The 19,681-nt window shown below is 46.6% G+C and overlaps 1 protein-coding gene and 1 long non-coding RNA gene across 4 annotated transcripts in view; one reads left to right on the top strand and one right to left on the bottom strand.

Moving 5' to 3' along the window:
* The window catches only part of LOC143174438 (uncharacterized), a 167,839-nt gene extending 163,711 nt beyond the window's left edge, over window positions 1-4,128 (bottom strand). For both annotated transcript variants that reach the window (XR_012998406.1, XR_012998405.1), the window contains exon 1: window positions 3,905-4,128. This is a non-coding gene — a long non-coding RNA (uncharacterized LOC143174438). The remainder of the gene's footprint in view (window positions 1-3,904) is intronic.
* Window positions 1-19,681, top strand: part of LOC116429840 (uncharacterized) — a 295,330-nt gene that overhangs the window by 3,461 nt on the left and 272,188 nt on the right. Inside the window, exon 1 of one of the 2 annotated variants that reach the window (XM_076366816.1) lies at window positions 4,269-4,358. The exons of the other annotated variant lie outside the window; for it this stretch is intronic. The gene's annotated coding sequence lies outside the window, so the exon portion shown is untranslated. Of the gene's footprint in view, window positions 1-4,268; window positions 4,359-19,681 lie in introns of those variants that run through there. 2 annotated transcript variants of the gene reach the window in all.

Below are 19,681 nucleotides of genomic sequence, written 5' to 3' on the forward strand. Positions count from 1 at the left end.
CGTTATTTCTTTCCCATCATCCGGTTTGGTTTTTGCGCGGCTGTTATTGGAACACGGTATCCCGTATGATTCAATTTCGATTTAATACATTGAATTTCCGTCGCGTTTAATTAGACCGCGGGATCCCAAGGTATCCGTGTAACGAGGTTAAACGCAGCGGTATCAATGAAATTAATTAGTGCGGCCACCGCCGTTGGATAACGCTCGAAAAATGTCTTACAGGCGTACAGTCGAGGATGGCGTCCGGATCGGCGAACGGAATTCCCCTATCCGTCTAATAATACTGCTAGGTTACGTGCTCCATATTAATTTTGCACGCGAGTACGGTACGTTTCCGAAGAGCAACAGATGGATTTTCCTGTTTACAGAACCGTCCGGATGGAATATTAATTCGCGACCCCGGCTGTTTGACGATTGAAATTATAATTGGACGATCGGGTGTTCCGTATCGCACGAAAAGTTGCGAAATCGGGTAGCTGGCCGGATTCACCGATACTCTCGAGCGTGTTCCGGCGCTTATTGCGAACTTACCAGAGTTTCGAAGAGGGATCCGCAACGTTGCATCCGTGCTTCGAATAGCGCCGGCTCTCGTCTAAGTGTTCCATGCAATTAATTGAAAAAATGGATACGCCAGGAGGACCCTTTTAATCATCGACGTGTGTGCACCGGTTTTAATCATTTCCGGGTTCCCTCTCGGAATACTTATTACCGTTTCATTTGTCGAAGTCGGAGTATCTCTGAAGGACGAAAATTATACATGTTCTACCCCGGAAATCCTCATTTCGCACACATCGCCGAATTTTCAATTACACCGACGTTAAACTCCGCTGTTTCTTTTTAATAAGTCCAGAAATATTCTCGACTGATTCGTAAGCTTCGTTTTTAATAAAACCCGGCTATCGGATCGCTCGCGTCTTCGCAATCCACTGAAATTAAACGCGTTATCTCCGTCTCGTACGGAACGGTAACCAGAAGTGCGAAATATCTCACTTTACCTGAACTTCCATATAATTTTTACCGAGGTAACGATAAAGAAAAAAGTTTCCCAAGCATCCCGCCGAAGGACCCATTGACATTTCTGTTTCTTATACACATCGGTCTCTTACTCGAGCGGAACGAGGATGTTATTACTTAGAAGTGGCTTTAAAACAAAGCTCGCAAAACGGCTTTTAGAGCCGCGTAATAAAAGCATACTACCTCGGACATTCATTAGGTAATACCGTCGTCCGTCGCGAACCGGGACACTCGGTATATACGCGGCGCATAAAATTCCTCGCAAATTACGTATCCTATTTTTGCGATGTCCGCCGAATATTCTTAATTACGCGGGGTTGAACGCGTGCATCTATCCCGGGCACACTTCGTTACCCCCGGCGAGGTTCATTAAGTCAGCGTGCGTTCTTAACGAAGTAATTACTCGCTTCCGGAAATATTTCTTGAACGAAGTATCGCGCTCGTACGCGACGAGCCGGGTGCTCGGCGCTCCGGGAGGCGGGACCGTCGTCATTAAAGCGGGCATCGATCAACGCGGTTCCCCCTTAACGAGCAAAAATCGTAACGTCCGGAAAACGAGGCAATCGCGGATTTCATGCTGTCCAGAAAATATTCGGCGGCCGGAAGTTATCGCGTAGCGATAATTGAAAAAAACCCCGGGACGCGGGCGCGGCCCGCCGGAATGACAGTCGGGAAAGGTTCGACTGATGAACATTTTAATTTTTAAACCTTAATTTCGGGGGTATCCGGCTTCCGCGCGGATCGATCCCGCATTCTTTCCAATTTCGGGAAAGGAGAGAGCTCTGCTACCTTTTGATATTCTCTTTAGGAGCATCGTATCAATCTATTAGCTGCCACATTGATTCATATACTTCCGTCTTTCACTGTTTATACCCGTTCCACCCTATATACAGCGGCGTTCAAAGGATCCAGATCGCTTTTGGAATTGAATTCACATCGCGTCCATGTGCGGTGCCATTAACGCAAAGGGTATGGTCACAAAATACTAAATGTATTATGTTAAATACTGTACATTGAATCATTATTATAATAGAAAACAAGTGTTATCTTTTTAAACATTCTGAATCCTTTGAACACGCTGAATTACTTGTTTCCAAAGAAATATGTATGAAGAATAGATGGTGTTGATAATTTCACAGTATCCTCTAATGCAACATGATATATACCGCAATAACAGAAACTTGTTAAACCCGTTATTCTAAAGTTCCGAAAACGATCTGGAACTTTCGAACACTATGTATACAATAACAGTACATACGCGACTCTGTAGGAACACCAATTTTGCCCGCAAATCTATAAATCCTCATCTCTCGGACATAAGTTCCTACAAACTTTTTCCATCCGTTTAACCTCAGTAATACATGGTACAAGCTCTCACGGTCCCATCCTTCTTGTGCATCCTGTACGTATATTTTCTCCTGTGTTCGCGCTCTATTTTCTCCGGCGCAAACGTTTCCCTTTGTCGCCCGGCGATAAAGACACGGCGTCGTTATTATCTATTCATTTAGCTTGAATAAACCGTGACAGAAATTTCCCGGGTAAAAGGTGTTCAGGGATTCGGGATTCTAGTCCGTGCAGCGTGCCCGCTCGATATCATGAATAGTGAACTGGAAATCGTTTTCGCGCGACCGAGGAAATAAAGAAAATACCTTGGTGAGGGCTCGGGTCGGAGGGAGCGGGGATCAGACGTTTCGCCTTCGATGAGGCGTCTGGGAAATCTCGGTGAATTTCCGGGTCTACGTGCGTGCAACTTCCTCCCCCGATCCCTCGGCTCCACTCTGCCCGCTCGGAATTCGATTCGCTGGGTGCACGGATCGTCCGCGTAAAAACCGCGAGGCAATTCACGAACCGAGCTACCGTTGCACGGTCGTGACGCGCGGCGCGGGCGCGGGCTGCAAGCGGAATGCCGGTTGGATTTCCGGTCGGACCGTTTCCAGTTTCGGGCAACGGCAACGTACCGCGGAAATGGGAAAACTTTTAAGGCGCCGCGGAACACAAAGCGCTACCTGGATCTCGCGCGGCTTACGCACCAGGTGAACACGATCGTCTTCGGGTATCGCGCCGCCATTGCGATTCCGGAGACGATCGAAACTCGCCAATGGATTTTTATCGGATGATACGAAAGAATGCAACTGTCTGCGGTCGAGTGCCGATTTTGAGTTACGGTGCAGTGATATTAGGAAATTTGGTAGCTGTGTTGAATACGATGGGTTCGTAATTAACGCGTTAATTGCAACGGTGGTCACCGGTGATCGGAGCTTCCTGCTTAACACGTTCAACCCGGCGCATTTTTTCGAAGTCTCTATCTTCGGCGTACACAAAATAAGTTGTTTATTCATCTGGCAACGCTTGTTTGCTTCAGTACTTTTCGTGTTATCAGTAACAATCATGTGAGTAGTTGTGTGAGTTCTTAAAAATACTCTGGTGAAGGTAAAAATGCAGTAAAGAAGTAGTACGTAGAAAAATGTTTTATTTGTGTGGACCACCGGTGGTCCACGCCAGATTGAACGTATTAAAAATAATTACAAGAAAATTGATATTGAATTGAAATATCCAGTAACGCAAGAAGCTAGATAATAGTGTAATATGAATATTGCGATTCTAAATATTAATAATTATTCCTAATTCAATTTTCTTCTATTATAAAAGAATACATTTTACTATAACGAAACGCTCGAAATTCTCGCGGCAGTCATGTTAAATGACTTTTTACTGTTTATGTGGAACGCGTTTCTTGTGCGTAGTGTGGATAATAGGTTTGTTACTATAAATGTTTTATAGTTTGAAAGTTTGATGTGGTTAGTTTGTAAAGAGTGTATAAAATTATTGCTGGAAGTAAGAGTATTATAAGAGAAGGATGCTTGTAATGTTTCATAAAGTAGAAACTTACCAAAGTGAGGTTAGCTTTGAAGTTTTGCAAGTAAAGGAGTGCAGACGTTCAACGCAGAAACATGGTTCACTTCTTCATCGAATTTCCGTCAGTCTTTCATGTATTTACCTTGGAACAAATACGCAGTCTCTTCTGGTATTTGAAACTTTAATTGTACTACATTAACTACACTCTTTTGTCAATTAAGAAACACGGGCAACCTTCAATTCCACACATCGGCCATATTGGTTTGTTGGTCACGTGAAATGATGGCGGGAGGGAAAGTTAAATGCGTTTATGTTTGGGCGCGCAACAATTTGGCTGCGCGCGCAGCTATATCCTCCGTCGCGCCAATTTACAGGCTACTACAAGGACCAATATGGCTGCCATTATAGTGTACGTGTTATTTTGTGCTCCTCAATTAAATAAAAATAGTGTGGTCAATATATTGTTGCAGTAACATCAAACATGTCTGGTAAGTTCCAATTAGGCCATAGAAAAGATAGAGTGTTTGTGTAAAGATGAAGACGCTAGAAAAGAACGTATTTTCAATGAAAAAGTGCACCATGTCCCTACCATAAACATCCACAGATAGCTATGAGAAAAGTTGAAAACTATTTTCACGACTCTCCGCAAAGTAAGTCCCACTTTCTAATTCTATAATACCTCGAAACAGTTTGTTTATTTTGAATGTTAATAACCCAACAGAACCGATTATTGCGCGAATGGAGGCGACGTTATTTACAATTTTCATGAAGCAAGTGTATCAGTTAACGGTTGCTCGAGCCACGCGACAGTTGAAGTCACCGGGCGCCTAAAAGTCCCGATGTATGAATAATGGAACACAGATCCATATTTAAACGGATGAATGATGCAAGAAATATAACTCGATTAGAAATTTAAAATGGGAGTTTCGAGGACGGTTTAGAGGCAGGGGCTAGGCTGCCAAGGGCGTATCCATAGAGGGACAGAGTTATCAATAAACTAATTGAATCAATCAAGTTTGACTTGGGCCTTGTTGTAGCATGTATAGTCGCTTCCACTCTATAGGAATTCAATACAATAGCCTGCTCTAAAGCACACATGTAGGCTTCAATAGTTGCAAGCATTATTAATCAGCAAACAGAGCAACAATCAAGAGACAATTACTGTACCGATTTCTGACCAACGATACTTGATCAATAACGATAGAATTTAAATCACTTCAATGTTGAACAAGCAGAAAGTGATGAAGATATCTAAACTAATTTAACAACAATGTTGTTCATCACCGACTGTTCAAAGCAAACAACTGTTTTGCTCTAATCAATGTATATTCGAATGAAATTTCCACTTGACGTAAAATGGACAATTTTGTTGCGTTTGTGCCAAATTGTAGATAGTAGCGCTTTATTTTCAAAACATGTTTCCCCGGCCTTACAGAGTTTGGCGGGGGTAGATATACAATGTCGCTTTTATGGCGAAGGCTATTCTAGATATATTAGTTAGATATAATTATCTTAGATTAATTAAATATGTACAATTGTGGCTATGTTTCTGCGAAATTGTCGATAGTAATATATTACATTAGCTTAGTAAATAATACGCCAAGGGGTTAGCCAAATAAATGGTAACATCCCAATGCAATCACAAAAACCGCACAGCTCTAATTATAATCGTCCAATATCAAGGGTTCATGAGTAGAAGCACCATTTACAAAATGCAATTAGATTTCACACAATGACCCCCCATACCTCTCCGCAGCAGCAGCTTCACCATACTCCAACAAGGTGTTCCCAACGAGGTTGGGCTACAGTTCTCTTCCAACTTAGCCAAAACTCCCCTGATAATTACTCCGAGCACAATCCTCTCCTGAATGCAACGAAACCGCAGTTCCCCAGCAAAAGACGAGCTGCTCCTGGGAGCGTGATACACCCGCACCCACCGCGGAACAAAGAAATCGATGGCGTCTCCGAGGAGAAAGAAACGAAAGAGAAGACCCGCGGTCCGTTTCATTACTCGCCGGCGAGAGGACATTATTACGCGCGTATTTTAACGAACCCGTCGCCCTCGAGGATCGGCGCCGGCGAGGGCGTAGGATACATTCACCGGGGCGAGCCGCGAGCGGCGTAAACGTTGCAGCGCAGCGAGAGTGGCGCGCCTTGAATTCCGGTTGCTGAAGGGAATCAAAGGGCCGGTGCTCCCACTTGAATCTCCTCGTCCGGTTCGTTCTCTCGGTTCGCCCGTTCCTCGACCGGTCTTCCGTCTGTTGCCCCGCGAAGAGATCCTCCCGGGCTCGGCGGAGCCTGTTATGGTGCGTTTACACCAAACGGATGCTCTTTAAATCCCCACTCTTGGCAAAGACAGAGTCGAGCTGTGTTTCCGGAGGAGACGAACATTTGTCTTGTTCAATAAGATGGCATTGAATGTAAAGAAAAATTTGTGGTAGCTTAACTGGGGTATGTCCCGACTGGTCAGTTTGAAAACGTGTCTCATTGCGAAATGTTGAATATTTCTATTGGAAAACATTGAAGCAAGGAATTCGTTATCTTGCTTAGCTCGTGAATGTTTTACTTGTATAAAAGGAACGTGGAGGAGTTATTGCATCTGGCTTCAGTCTTTCTTTCTACCACGCAGCGAGCAGTATTCGAAAATATCAGAACAAAGCATTCGTTTCTAGAATCGAACGACTATCGTTCACCTAGGACGAGCGAACGCTCGTTTGGACCTCAATTTTATCGGAACGGATGAGGAACGAGGGCTCGTTCGGTCGGTGTAAACGCAGCATAACGTATGATTTGTTGCCCGCGGTTGCCCCGGCCCCCTCCGCTCGCGGAAACTTTTTCCGTCGCCTCGAGAAAACGTCGACGATCGTCCGCGCGCGCGGCGATCCCAGTCCCAGCCCGTACCCTTTTCATCGCCCGGATTTCCAGAATCCGGCGAACGGAATTGAAGTTCGCGCGAGTCTGGACTTCAAAGGAAACTCCGCGGAAGCGGACCACGGAGACATGGAAATGGAAAGTTTTATTCGTCCGCGCCGGGAACACGTCCGACAGATGGGATTCACGGGGCGTTTTGTTCTCCTCCACCCTCCGCTGACACTCGTTTCCTATCCCCCGCCTCCGCTAAACTCGTTACCCCACTTTTTCCCCCGCAGTGGCGCTCGCGGCCGCGCACGTTCAACAGCACCGGGCCAAATTGTTAATAGGCACGATGGCCGCGGGTTAAAACCGAATCGAACATCGCTGGCAATCTCGCCGGGGACCCACGGTTTTTCTGGGAACTCTATTCAGCCGCCTCGACTCGGGGGAAACAATATTTTTTGCGGACAAGCTGTTTTCAATAGCGTTTTACTCTGTCGCTGTTTTTTGAAAATGTTAGAATCCTTCGACCGGCCGGAGGTCTCTTGTCACGAAGTGTTTTACTTCGGATGTTTGGAGTTTCATCTAGATTTTCCGTGTGCTGGTATATTAATGAATCGGGGGGTTGACTTTCCTGTATATTTATGTTCCTTCGTTTTAAACATAGTTCCTTTTCCATGGCGTCGTTAGAGAAATGAAATATGCAGGGCTCTGGATCGGTATTGTTCTATAATCGACCCATACGAGTGCATTTGTAAAATGAACTCCAATGAAATTTTCTATTCATATAAGATCACACCAGGGAACTTAATCGCCAAGAGAGGAAGTAATCGACAGGGGAGCTCGAAAGAAACGTAGACGACGTGTTGAATTAGTGTATTAGCGAGATGAGACGAAAGAGAAGGTCGAAGGCTAATCCCCAATTACCTTAATGAAACTTGAAACACGTCGAACGACCGACGAGCCACGGAACCCCGTGAATTTCGGTTATCCTCGGGGACTTTAGGTACATTCTTACCTCGGTGCTCATCCGGTTAAGAATCCTCCTTCGCGAGATTCCGCGCGGAACCGCCGGGTTTTCGGTCACGGCGGAAATTCCAGGCCGCCGGCGCGCGTGCCTCGCGATTCCCGGCCTGAGTTTCACAGCGAGCGGTGCCAAGTGTCTTCGCGTCCCGGAAAACGGCGATTTTAGCAGTTCGCTTTGACGTAGGCCGCCAGGTCCTCGTCCCGCCCCCCGACCCCTATTTGCTATTGAATATCTAATATCGTCTGGCGGCGCTCTAGCCCGCGGTACAGCATTAAAAAAGCCGGGAGGCGAAATAAGCGCATCGATATCGACTTGGCAGAGGTAAAAGGAAAACGATTGGTTACAGGTAAAAGCCCCGGGAACCTGAAGGCGGAGGATATTCCGCGTTCCCGTCCCCCTCGTACCGGGGGAGGGGTAAATATTTACTCCGCGAAAAAGACGCGTGCACGGCAAGAGATGAAAATACATTCGTGAATAATACAGCGACGGGTGTTTTTCGTGCGGCTGGAGGACGATCGATTCCCTCGCTCGCGGGAACGGTCCGCGCGCGCGACAGCCCGGGCGGCCGGAAAAGGGTGAAGGGAATAGGAGGGACCCCGTTATTCCGTGCGAGCGCGAGCTCAGCGCGCGGAAGAATTTTCCTTCCGTGTCTCGACGATTCAATTTTTCCCTCGTCCATCCTCCGCCGCCGTCGAACACTCGAACACACTCCTCCCAGGCAACCCCCGTTCCGCTTCCTTCGTCCCCCTTTCGCTCGCACGCTATTCTCCTCGCCGTCTACCGTCGACCGTGTACCGAACGCGCGGAAAGCAAACGTGAATTTACCCCGGGCTCCTAGGCGACTCCCGCGAACGGCGCAACCCAGATGCTCGCCGAGGGGAAGGAATTCGATGCACTATTCGCGGATTGAGCTATTCGATTGTCCTGTGTCTACCGCGTGTTTCGAGTCTGAAAGAATTACCCGAATCGGCGTCCGAATTTTCTGTACGTCTCGCTAGCGTGCTTCTCGAGGTCTAAGTAACGTGGTGAAGACTGGTGAAAGGGGTAAGAATGTTTGTTAACACTAAAACTACCAAGCGTTTAATACGATTGCTATGCAATCCCTATAAAAATTGTAACAATAGATTATTTTGTGTTTCTTCAGACATTCGTTATAGTACTCAAGTGAAACTATTTATTTTCAAAATCATTTCGAATATTCAATGCTTCGAAGGTATCAATAACAGCGAAACAAGAAAACTGAAACCAGTCATTTTGACTGGTATGTAGTTCTAGTGTTACTTCCTGCGCGTTGAATGATTGCAAAAGGGTTCCTAATTGTTGAGTTTTGTATATTAGATCTGCTTTCTTTGCTGGGAAACTTGTTTGATTTGACAGAAAATGATTACATATCAGCTATTATATTATGGTAATTGTACCTAGCATCGCAGGGTCTTCGTAATGAGTTTCTCCGTGATTATAACTACCTACATAATCGGTTCATGATATCCTTGATTCAATCAGAGTATCAATCTCCGTCGACTGTTACTTTCAAGCAATCTCCAGAGTGTACCTACGGGCTACCCGCGGCAATAGACCGAATGATAAATTAGCGATCATGTCCCATGAAACGTTGATCGGATACTCGACCGCCCCAACCGCGCGTAATTTGAAGCGGTGTTTGTCGTTCGGTAAACATTCCCCGAGATCGAGTAGCCACTCGAGCTGCACGAGGCTCCGCCGCGAGACGGCGGCCAACGGAGCAGCAATTTCCTCGTAAGAAACATCGCGCTCGAAGGCGCAATCTGGATCGCGGCCAACGCGACACGGCCATGCGCGCGGACGCGACGCCCGGAACGATCTTTAAACGATGAAAAGTTTGCCCTCGCGATGGCGTCTTTTACATAATGCTGATATACCGAGCCAATTTTTCGGGGAATTATGCGGGGCCGTTCGTATATCAAAGCGTTAAATCACGCCTGTGTTCCCGGTGAGATAGCCCAATCACCCTAAGAGTAGTCGCGTTCCTCGGTGCCGGCCAATTAATTGAAAAAAGAACTCCGTGTCTCGTCGCGTTCGAGGCAGCTTGCTCCCTAATGGCTAACGGCAGCGAAAATTCAATTTCCGCGCTTGTATATTCCCCCCCGCTTGAGCGAAACTCCCGGAAGTTTGAACTGGCCGATATACATATTCATTGAACGGTCGGGAGCCAGGTCCGGGGAAGAGTCGTGATTTCTGGAACTTATCAGCCGCGTAAAAATCTCTTGTCCCACTTCCGTTCCGGTTATACGGAAACTTTTAGCGCCTCGCGATTGCTTCGTCGCCGGACAATCGTCGCCATTAGTCGGGCAACGGAAGAAAATGGAAAAAAAGGGGCAGCGACCGTCCCTCCTCTTCGACTCCCGCCAACCCTCCGCGCCCCGTCTCGCCCCGTTCTCCGTGCCCGTGCGCGTTCCTCGAAGTTTAATCCTGCCCCAGTGAATCTCGTCGATTAGCGAACGAAAATTTGTAACCGGTTCGAACGGGGCCGAACGAGCAACGGGGGTATCGTAAATCTCGCCGTTAACGTGCCGCGGCACGTTCTTCTAAAAAGTCTGATTAATGTTCATCATGTTTACGATATATTTATCGAGTCTGTATTTCACGCGGGGACGACAGGTTTACGCAGCTCCCGGCGAGGAGCAGGAAGGCCCAGGCTGATCCAAAAATTATTTCCGCTGAAACATTTACCGTCCCCGAGGTGACTTCTTTCCGCGGGATCGATAACGTTGCCGACTGCAAATTGGTTCGTGCATTTTTTAGGAATATCGAGGATATGGAGTTCGTTTTATTTGATTTCGAGTTGCTCGTTCGGTTTGTTTTTTAACACATTCCACGGGAAGTGGAGAGGTCTCGGCGAACAAGGGAAACCTCGTTCTCGAGGAACCGGTCGCGGTTACTCTAAGTAGTATGAGTCAGCAATGGACACGTCTGTGGAGTCTGCTCCGAGTCGAATTCGAGTTACCTTGGAACGGAGGTTACGGAAGTTATGGAACATAGTTTACCCGAGATCTTCTATTTGTTTCATCTAGAGCCTTCGTAGAAGATTCTCCTTCGAGGATTTTGTAATTCCTCCGTACATTGAGGAGTCTGAATTTCACGGTGAAAATATTCGAATTCGTAGGAGGTCAGAGGTCAGAATGAACACGGAACGACGAACGAATGCGCGGAGCGTACAGGCTTTTCTCGCTCGCGATTTAAGCATACGGTGACTCTATTCCGCTGAAAATAAGTCATCTCCGACATGCTCGTCCCTGTTTTGACAATCTAATCCCGACGGAGAGAGAAACGAGCGTTTCTGTGTCAGCCGGTGGGCTCGGCCCCGTCGCTCGCTCGCGACGACACACGCCGCGCCGGCGATGCCTCGTCACGAAACAGGCTTTGTGCCGTGCGCATTCGATCCGCGCGGAACAGCGTCAGATTTCTCTGGCGCGCCGGGCTTACGAACTGTGTCGTTCGCCCGGCACCGTTTTAACGTCAAGTGTAAACCATTTTTTACCTTTTCACGGAACAATGCTCCTGTCTGGCCGGCCGAGATGAAACGCGAGCCGAAAGAGCATGCTCCCCTTCGGATTCCGACCCATTCCCACCCGAGTTCAATCCACTCTCTGGCGCAAGCCGATCGTTCAAAGAATTTCGGCGAACGAGTTTTCACCCTCGCCCCACATTTTTTTATTCATTCGCTGTGTTAACCTCACTCAAGTTATTCAACCTTTTGTGTCGCGTGCCCTTTGTTTCGCTGACTTAAAAGTTGTGATAAGATTATCCTCCATTATCTATAATTCCGTATATTTCTTCTGAGATAGGACAAATTCTATCAGATCGCATGGAAGATTTATTTCCATAATTAACTCATTAGCAAATGCTACGAATATACAATGGTTCGTTAATCTAGTCCTTACGAATATCAGAGTAGATACAAATCGATCAATTGAAACCGAATGAAATCAAATTCCATAAAAGCGTCTAAACACGCTCGATTCCCAGAAACTGATTCATGAAAGCGGCACGCCGTAACCTATCTTTACGATCGAAAAGACAAAAGAGGCCGCGGCAAAAAGTGACGCGTCAGCGTCGAGTAATGATTCGTCGGATCGACTTGTTTTATATCGTCCAGGCGTGACCCCTCAAATGGGACAACGATTCGCGTATCGCTTTTTCCCCGGCGCGGAGTAATGGTGCTGGCCCAGAGTCGACACGACACGACACGACACGACACGAGGCGACCCGATACGACACGACACGACGCGACGCGAGCCGTTGACGAATGTTCGATCAAGTCTCTCTGCGGGGAACAAAGCTTTGAAAGGGTCTGCTCGAGCGACCCTCCGGCTAACCTGATGCGCGACGAGATATACCGCTTTGTGAGAGGGCCGATCGTTCGGCGCGCTGATTGTGGCATTGTTTTCTGAGGGCGGAGGCTGGGAGAGAGGAGCGGCAGGCCGGCGATGGAGTTATCAGGATCATTTTGCTCTGCCGACTTCTGTTATCCACGCGGAAAAACCCTTCGCCCACTGGTAACTGAGAAATTGCTGTAACCGTGCAGCAGACCGGGGTCGCTGGATCACCAGACTTTTAACACTTAATCGACCGTGCACAGCCAGCACGCTTGCCGCCCGGTACAATGGATCTGTAGACGGCGAGCGCGTTCGCGAAAACATTGTCCCATTTGTTACGGAGGCTTATCGATCCCCGCGCAACGGATGCGGAATCAGTCCGACCTAGTTATACCTGTTGGCTTCCTCGTCGACGTGATTATTAGGCTGTAGCTGTTGATGCTGGATACTTGCGATTTTACGCTTATAGGAAAGGGAATTGGACAGGAGTTTATGGCTCGAAGTAGAAGTTGCATTCGCGGGAAAGAAGATTGAAGGGAATTTTATGTTTTCAGTTTTGGGAACCGGAAGTTACTGCTCGCAGCAACTTCGGTAAATTTCTTGAACATTAGTCGGATCATGCTTTTCTTGGTAGAAATTGTTTGTATCGCGAGTGAAATCAGTAGTGAAACCTCCTGTTAATCATAAATATATTAATCTAGTATAGATTCGAAATTAGTATTCTCTAACGGCTGCCTCGGAATTTAATAATCAAGTCGCTTATCCGGTGTTTTCCTCAAGTGTCGTGAAAAATTCACGCTGTCGCTTATAACGCTAGATCTGGACTGTCGCGCGAAACAGCCACGTTCTATCCGATCGGCGCGTATTGAACGATTATTTAAACATTAAACAGACCGGATTATTCATACAGCTGAATAGCGTTCAATCTCCGTTGAAAGGCTCGTTCGTCGGCCGTCGGTTATGAAACGTAAACATCCATCGTGCGCTCGATATTTATCGTTGTCGCGGAATTAGAAGTGAAATCTGTTTGCGCCCCGCGAACCTCGCTGCGTAGGCGCGGAATCGTCTGAATAATTCGCGACAATGTATACAGGTTTAATCGCGTTCCCCATCGAGCCGGAACTCGTCAAAATCCTGTACATTTGAAGTATTCTCCTTGGGAAAACAAAAAGATTAACATCCTCTTTTCGATTGTTCTCTTAATAATCTTGCATGTAATGGATCTAATAAAATTCGATTCGTTCGGTGTACCACGGAGAGAATTCATCTCTGAAAGTCTACTTAAAGAATCGAGTTGCTGAAATTTGATTGAAATAGCAGTTGAAACGTTAATTACGTCGAAGTACGTCCACTTTGCCGTCTATTCTCAGTTCCTCCCTCTTTGTTTCCGTTTTATTCCTCTCAACAAGCGTGAATAATTAGATAATTGCCAGCATAATATCGCAGCCAGCCGCTTCTTTGTCGCGGAAAAAGCACGTGGCCGAGGAAGACGGTCGGAAACGTCATTAATTAAACTTTCAGCCGATGCGCGAGACGCGCGCCATCCGTAAAGGTTAATATTCCGCTCACCTTGTCATTAATTTACGTAATGGTTTCGTTGGTTCGCTCCGCAGGAAGATACAAGGCGCTCGTTTCGCGCGGCTTGTTAATATAAGCAAAGTTTAATTGCGATTAAACGTCGGTCTCGGTGAGCGACGTTTGTTATCAAGTGTCTATACGTTTGTTACGAATACCCCGCGCCCATCCACGCGTTTAATAACACTCTAGACGAACGTGTCGCTCGTGTATCGTCTTAGAATATATAGAAGAGCGTCGGAATTAATTTACTATTCACAAGTACACTGTAGTTATACATTTTCTTCCTACATAATTAAAATACAGCAGTACTTTCATCAACAAATATATACTACGTCGTTATTATAGAATGCTTAAAACAATGAATCATACGTAACCACCAAAAATCTCGCACGCTCCTCACAGAGCCAGAATGTCTCTTCGAAATCGTTATCCGTTAGCCGACATCAGCGTCACGGAATGATCGCGAAAGTTCGGATTGGATTCCTGCTCGGAACGGTTAAAAATTTATTTTATCCTTGCGCTGTAAAATAAATTCCACCCAACAAATCCCTTTTTCATTGCGCGAGTCGCCTCTCGAAGACGAAACTATCGCGTTCCGCCGGCTGAATAACTTTTCCGCTAACTCCGTGGCTCGTCCCGTTCCCGGCGTAACGCCGCGCGAGCCGCCCTGGAATGAAAAGAGAGTAATGGAAAGGAAACAGTACGAAGTTTTCGAGTAAAATCGTCATCGGGAACTTGGACTCGTTAAAACCGTGGACGGTCACGTAGACCCTCGCGGGCAAGATCAGCGAAATGGATTATCGGATGGATAGATGGGCCGGGGGCCGCGGCGATGGACACGTCCCCGCCATTTTCCTGCCGGCGGAAACTTCTGCGCCCGGGGACCGAGTCATAATCGCAGGCTCCGAGCATCGAGCAATTAAACACGGCTGTAAGTTAAACTCCGCGAGTCTTGGGGAACTTCTGGAAGTAGTAACAGCAGATTTCGGGGGACGAACGATTCGCTTCGGCCGGATCTTTGGTGGTCGGGGACGCTCGTCGCGAGCACGTCAAAGTCTACCCCGAAGGGGACACTTGCGATGAGATAGCGGAATCGCGAGCCATACGATCTGAAGATTGCGTCGGTGTTTAACTTGCCTCTAATTCCGTTGATTCGCTAATACTCGGATTTTACCGATCGTCCCCGGTGTGGGCGGAACGTGGTCTTCCGTGGTTGGTTTCCGGGATTCGGGGAATGAGACTGTGGATCGACGAATTGAATGTGAATTGGTGATTCATGGATTGCGGGCGGGGATGTCTGTGATAGAGTTTCGCGTTCTTTGCGAGTACTTTTGCTAAAATATGGAATTATAATAAGTTGTCAGGAAAGTGGGTTTCGAAGTAAGTTCGGTTCCTTTTCTTCGATTTGTACGGAGAGGAAGTACACTTTGCAACGGAAGTAGAGGATACCGGATCTCTTTGTTATTAGTCTACTGAAGTTTGGATGATGAAATTCGAAGGGTTGGAATGAAGTTTGCTATTCAAGGTGAGGAACAATCGGTAGTGTTCAATTATGTTTACAAAACTGGACAATGTTGCGCAGATGTTTCGACGCAGAGTGTTGAAGTTTTTCCGATGATGCTTTTCCCCTGAATCAACAGAAAGTCGATAAGGTAAACACGAAATCGTACTGGAACTTAATCCGAGGAACCGCGAAGTTTGCGATGGCCGCGTCGTGTGTGCCGGGCTCCGCGGAACCGTTTTATCCAGTGTAATTGCGACCGCCTTTGAAAGCCACCGAACGAAAACTCACGGGAGCAGTAATAATACTTCGCAAACTTCAATCTTGTCGGGATAAAACTGGATAAATGTTGCAGCCCCGACGCTGCTGTCTCGAGATTTATTCATATTTGCGTATATTCGAATTTCCGACTGGTTTTAAACCGAAAGAAACACGAAAATAGGGCGGCCCTTGAAGGAATTGCTTCGCGAAGCAGATTTCATCGATACACATTTTCAACGGCGCAAATTTCGCGCCAACGCTTCACGGGATTCGTTAAAATTTCAAGTGAATATTTAATATTTATAGACCAGTTGTACCCACGATTTTTAAGGTTCCCTGGTACAAGTCAATGATGCTAGAGGTAAAAAAGTAAATCACCATTGAACGTCAAAGCCAAGTCAATAGCACGCTTCCCTAGGTATAGGTGAACACGGATTACAGTGAATCGACACAAAACCTAGCTATAAATGGCACAGCATATCTGCGCCTCGATAGTGCCGCAAATAGTAAAGATCAGAATCTAAACCCATTGACCCATTCCACTGACTTTGAAAGCTGTTTGAAAGCATCGCATTCACTCTTTTTCATTGATGTATGCGTGGAGCGTTACGCGTACTATCGACGCATGTTATTGATCGAAAACATCCACGAAATACCGCGAACAATGGGGCGACAGAGCGAAAAACAACGCTAACGTATTCAAACGGGTACGGTGTCTTTCCACCGGTTCGCAACGTTTCCGATCGGACGGATACGAACCGACGATTGGAAATAATTTCAAAACATCCTTCATCCGAGAAAATTGCAAAGGGGGACGCGATTGATCGGTAACGTGCTGTATTAATTCGCGCGGCCCGCGTGAGGAACGTTTTTCGCGCGAGTGGATCCTTCAAGAGGCGTTTTAAAACACGCGGGCGTGTGTGTTCGTTCGTTTTTCTGGCTAATTGAAGCTGCCGCGCGAATTTTAATAAACGCCGGCTGCGGGGGTGTCGACGTACGTCCTCGGAATCGGTGAACCGAGGCGTTTGAAATTGTTTGACGCGGCGTGACTACGTTTGACGTCGCCGCGCTAACAGGATTCCCGCGTTCTTCGCTCGGGAAGCTCGCGCCCGCCTCGCTGTATCGATTCGCAATTGTCCCCGAAACCGCTGGCTCACCGTGCGAGCTATCCGGCGCACGTGTCCCGGCACCGCATCCTTCAACTTGTTCAATTATAGCCGATTCAACAACGGCAGCAGTTTTATCGGTGGCCGGGCCGCGCGCAAACGGGAAAGTTAAACACGGCCGACGCTACACCGGCCGGTATAATTATTCCGCTATCACCGTGTAAACTGCGGGACGGAGTTTCGTTCGCCGCGAGCGGCGCGACTGTCACATATGCCTGGCAGCGGAGTTATTATTCTGGTCATTTGCTTAACAGAGTTATGCAAAATCGCGGAAGTTCGAGACCCCCTTGTTGGACGCGCGCGCGCGAGCGCTCGCGCGCCGCGTCACGTGCGAACACCGCGGATTTCGTGGCTCGTTACAGGTATTCATGAACGTTCGAAAAAAAGCCCTGGTAATTATTCAGATAAAGGGCAGCCTCTCGTATAATCTTGACGTTGATGTATACCGTTAAGGTCATTGTACTGGACGACTTTCTGCAGAGTAACAACGATTGGTTCGAAAGTTTCGAACCATTAACATCGCATTCGAATTTCTCATTTTCTCTTGTCGATGTCGCTTCGAGATTATCGTTAATTTATCTGTAATAGTAAATACTGATTTTACTGATCTATAATAGAAAATATTAACATTATTGATTTCGAATGTTACATATTAATTACTCATCGATATCAAGACATACGAAACAATAGTGAAGACAATAATCAAGATAATAGTGAAACGAAAAGATATAGTGTGCAAAATTTTGATATATCCATTATATCCTTTATAATTAAGGAATTAGTGACGATCGAAGTCCTCAGCTTCGTGTACTCCAAAATTTTGATATATCCATTATATCCTTTATAATTAAGGAATTAGTGACGATCGAAGTTCTCAGCTTCGAAACGAAAAATTGCGCCCTTCTCGCGGATTATTGCCAAATGTTTCGGAGGCTTTCCATTCCGACTTGTTTCCTTGACGGCAAAAAGTTCTCGAACCCGACCGCGCGCTATTTAGACCGCAAACAACGAGCCGGAAAATTAATGAGCCCATATCGGGGATCCCGGGATTTAAAACAGTTGCACGGCTATAAAATATCCCCACCGTGAGACTCGGTTACAAATTCTTTCCCCGGCGCGCTGTCTTGTTCCTGGCGCGAAGCCAGTCGCTGGTTAACCGAGACCCGTGCTCCGAAGATCGTTGTTATCTGCCGGATAGACATTGCATTGCGGCGGTTTACAACCGGTTAAACGCCGCTGCATCCCGGGGACCGTTGGGTATAGCTTCTTTTCCACGGAAACGAACGAGCTACGTTTTATGCGTGGGAAACTCGTTCCCCTATAAAATTACGGGGACTAATCGTGCGCTCTGTTGAACGTAGAATATTTGATGCGGTCGAGTGGTTCGCAAGAGAGGAACGATATTGAAACTCTTCCCGGAACGTGGCACGTTCGCGGAGGTGAAGGTTTCTCGGAGTTTCAGTGGTATGTGTCAATGGTGTGTCAGACTGCGAAAGAAGTTAAAATAGTCGTGTGGATGTTGAGCGACTATGCTGCAGGGAAAAGTTTCTTTTGCTAGAAGTAACGGTGCTGTGAAGTTTAGTAGTGCGAGTCAATGGTATGTCAGGCTACAAAGGAATTTCAAGTAGAATGTCTCCGCCAGATCGATTTTATATCTCCCTTTACATGTAAAATGCATTAGTATCTTGAGGTCTACCCCGAGCAACATCGTGTAAATTCACTGAATTAGGAAGTAGTACAAGTCAGCGTTTCAAGATAGAAATGTTTCTTTATAGAAAAGACATTTCATTCCAGTCAATTGTCGTATACTTTAATTTTTTTAAAAATGTATCTATCACTAAAATATACTACTCCGAGTTTCTGTTCGTCGAAACCGGTAATCCGTCGATTCCATCGAAACTGCATCGTTAGAACGAAGACACTGAGTATGATTGATTAACACTCCACTAAACAGGGAACTAGTTCACCGCGGAATTCTTAATGCCGCCGGAGAATAGTTCGGGGGCAAGGAGATACGCCATCGAACAGCCCGGAAATTCATTCCGAAGATTACCCTGGCCCGAAGTCAGCAAGTCACGGAGTGGAGAGCGGAGAATCAGCTCCGTGAAAGCTCGCACGTTCCATGAATCATTCGATTAATCTTCATTCCGGGGGACTCTATAATTCGATTACCGAAAATCAGATTAAGTCGTCGGATTATCATCATACCGGGCTAGGCGTGCGTGATAGAGGAGGGGGCGGAGGATTCCATCGGGAAGGCCGAAGGTCGAGTTTTACCGGGAGAGGAAAGCGAGGAGGCGACGAAACAAAATGGGATGGGAATAAGCGATCGACCGATAACCAGAAATTTCATTTCTCTCGGTCGGCGGCCAGGATGGGATTCGAACGACGCGTAAACGCGCCGGCACAATCGTGGAACCCTCATCCGCCAGGAAATTATTTACGAGCCTGATAAGCATAATGCGGATCCAATTGTGCCATTAAGGGAGTTGTTCCGGGCAACCGATCGAAAAATGAGCGACGCTATCGGGACTCTTTAGAAAACAGTCCGCTGCACACCGGAATAAACTTTATCGCGTTTATTTGCTAGCGTATACGGGGACACGGAGTTTTTATTCAACGCGGACAAATTGAAAGGAACCGTTCTTGAAACTTTATTCAGGAATATTTCTAGAATTCAGTATAACTGTAATATATTTAAATATTCATTTATGTCTTGAATAAATGAATTCAGTACATCGATCGATGAGTTAAGAAGTACAGATTATAAAATTGAAGATATCGAGGCATTGGTCGAAGTCTCGCAGTTCGATCGTGGGATAAATGCGATTACGACGGTGGATCAACCGTGAACAAGGATCGAAGCCGGCTCGATAGTGTCCTAATCACTAATCACGCTGCATTCGGGAACGAATCGTAATCGCGATACGCGGTCGGGCAGCCGTCAATCATTCGTAAAGCGTCGATTCTAAGTGTGTTACGCTGCCAGTAAATAATGGCGATATTCAGCTCACAGTAAAATTGGATGGTAACTCGAGCGTAGACAGGTATTCGATACCGAGCAGAGCGC

Source organism: Nomia melanderi, chromosome 1 (genome assembly GCF_051020985.1).
Source record: "Nomia melanderi isolate GNS246 chromosome 1, iyNomMela1, whole genome shotgun sequence".
In the NCBI taxonomy this organism is placed as follows: Eukaryota; Metazoa; Arthropoda; class Insecta; order Hymenoptera; family Halictidae; genus Nomia; species Nomia melanderi.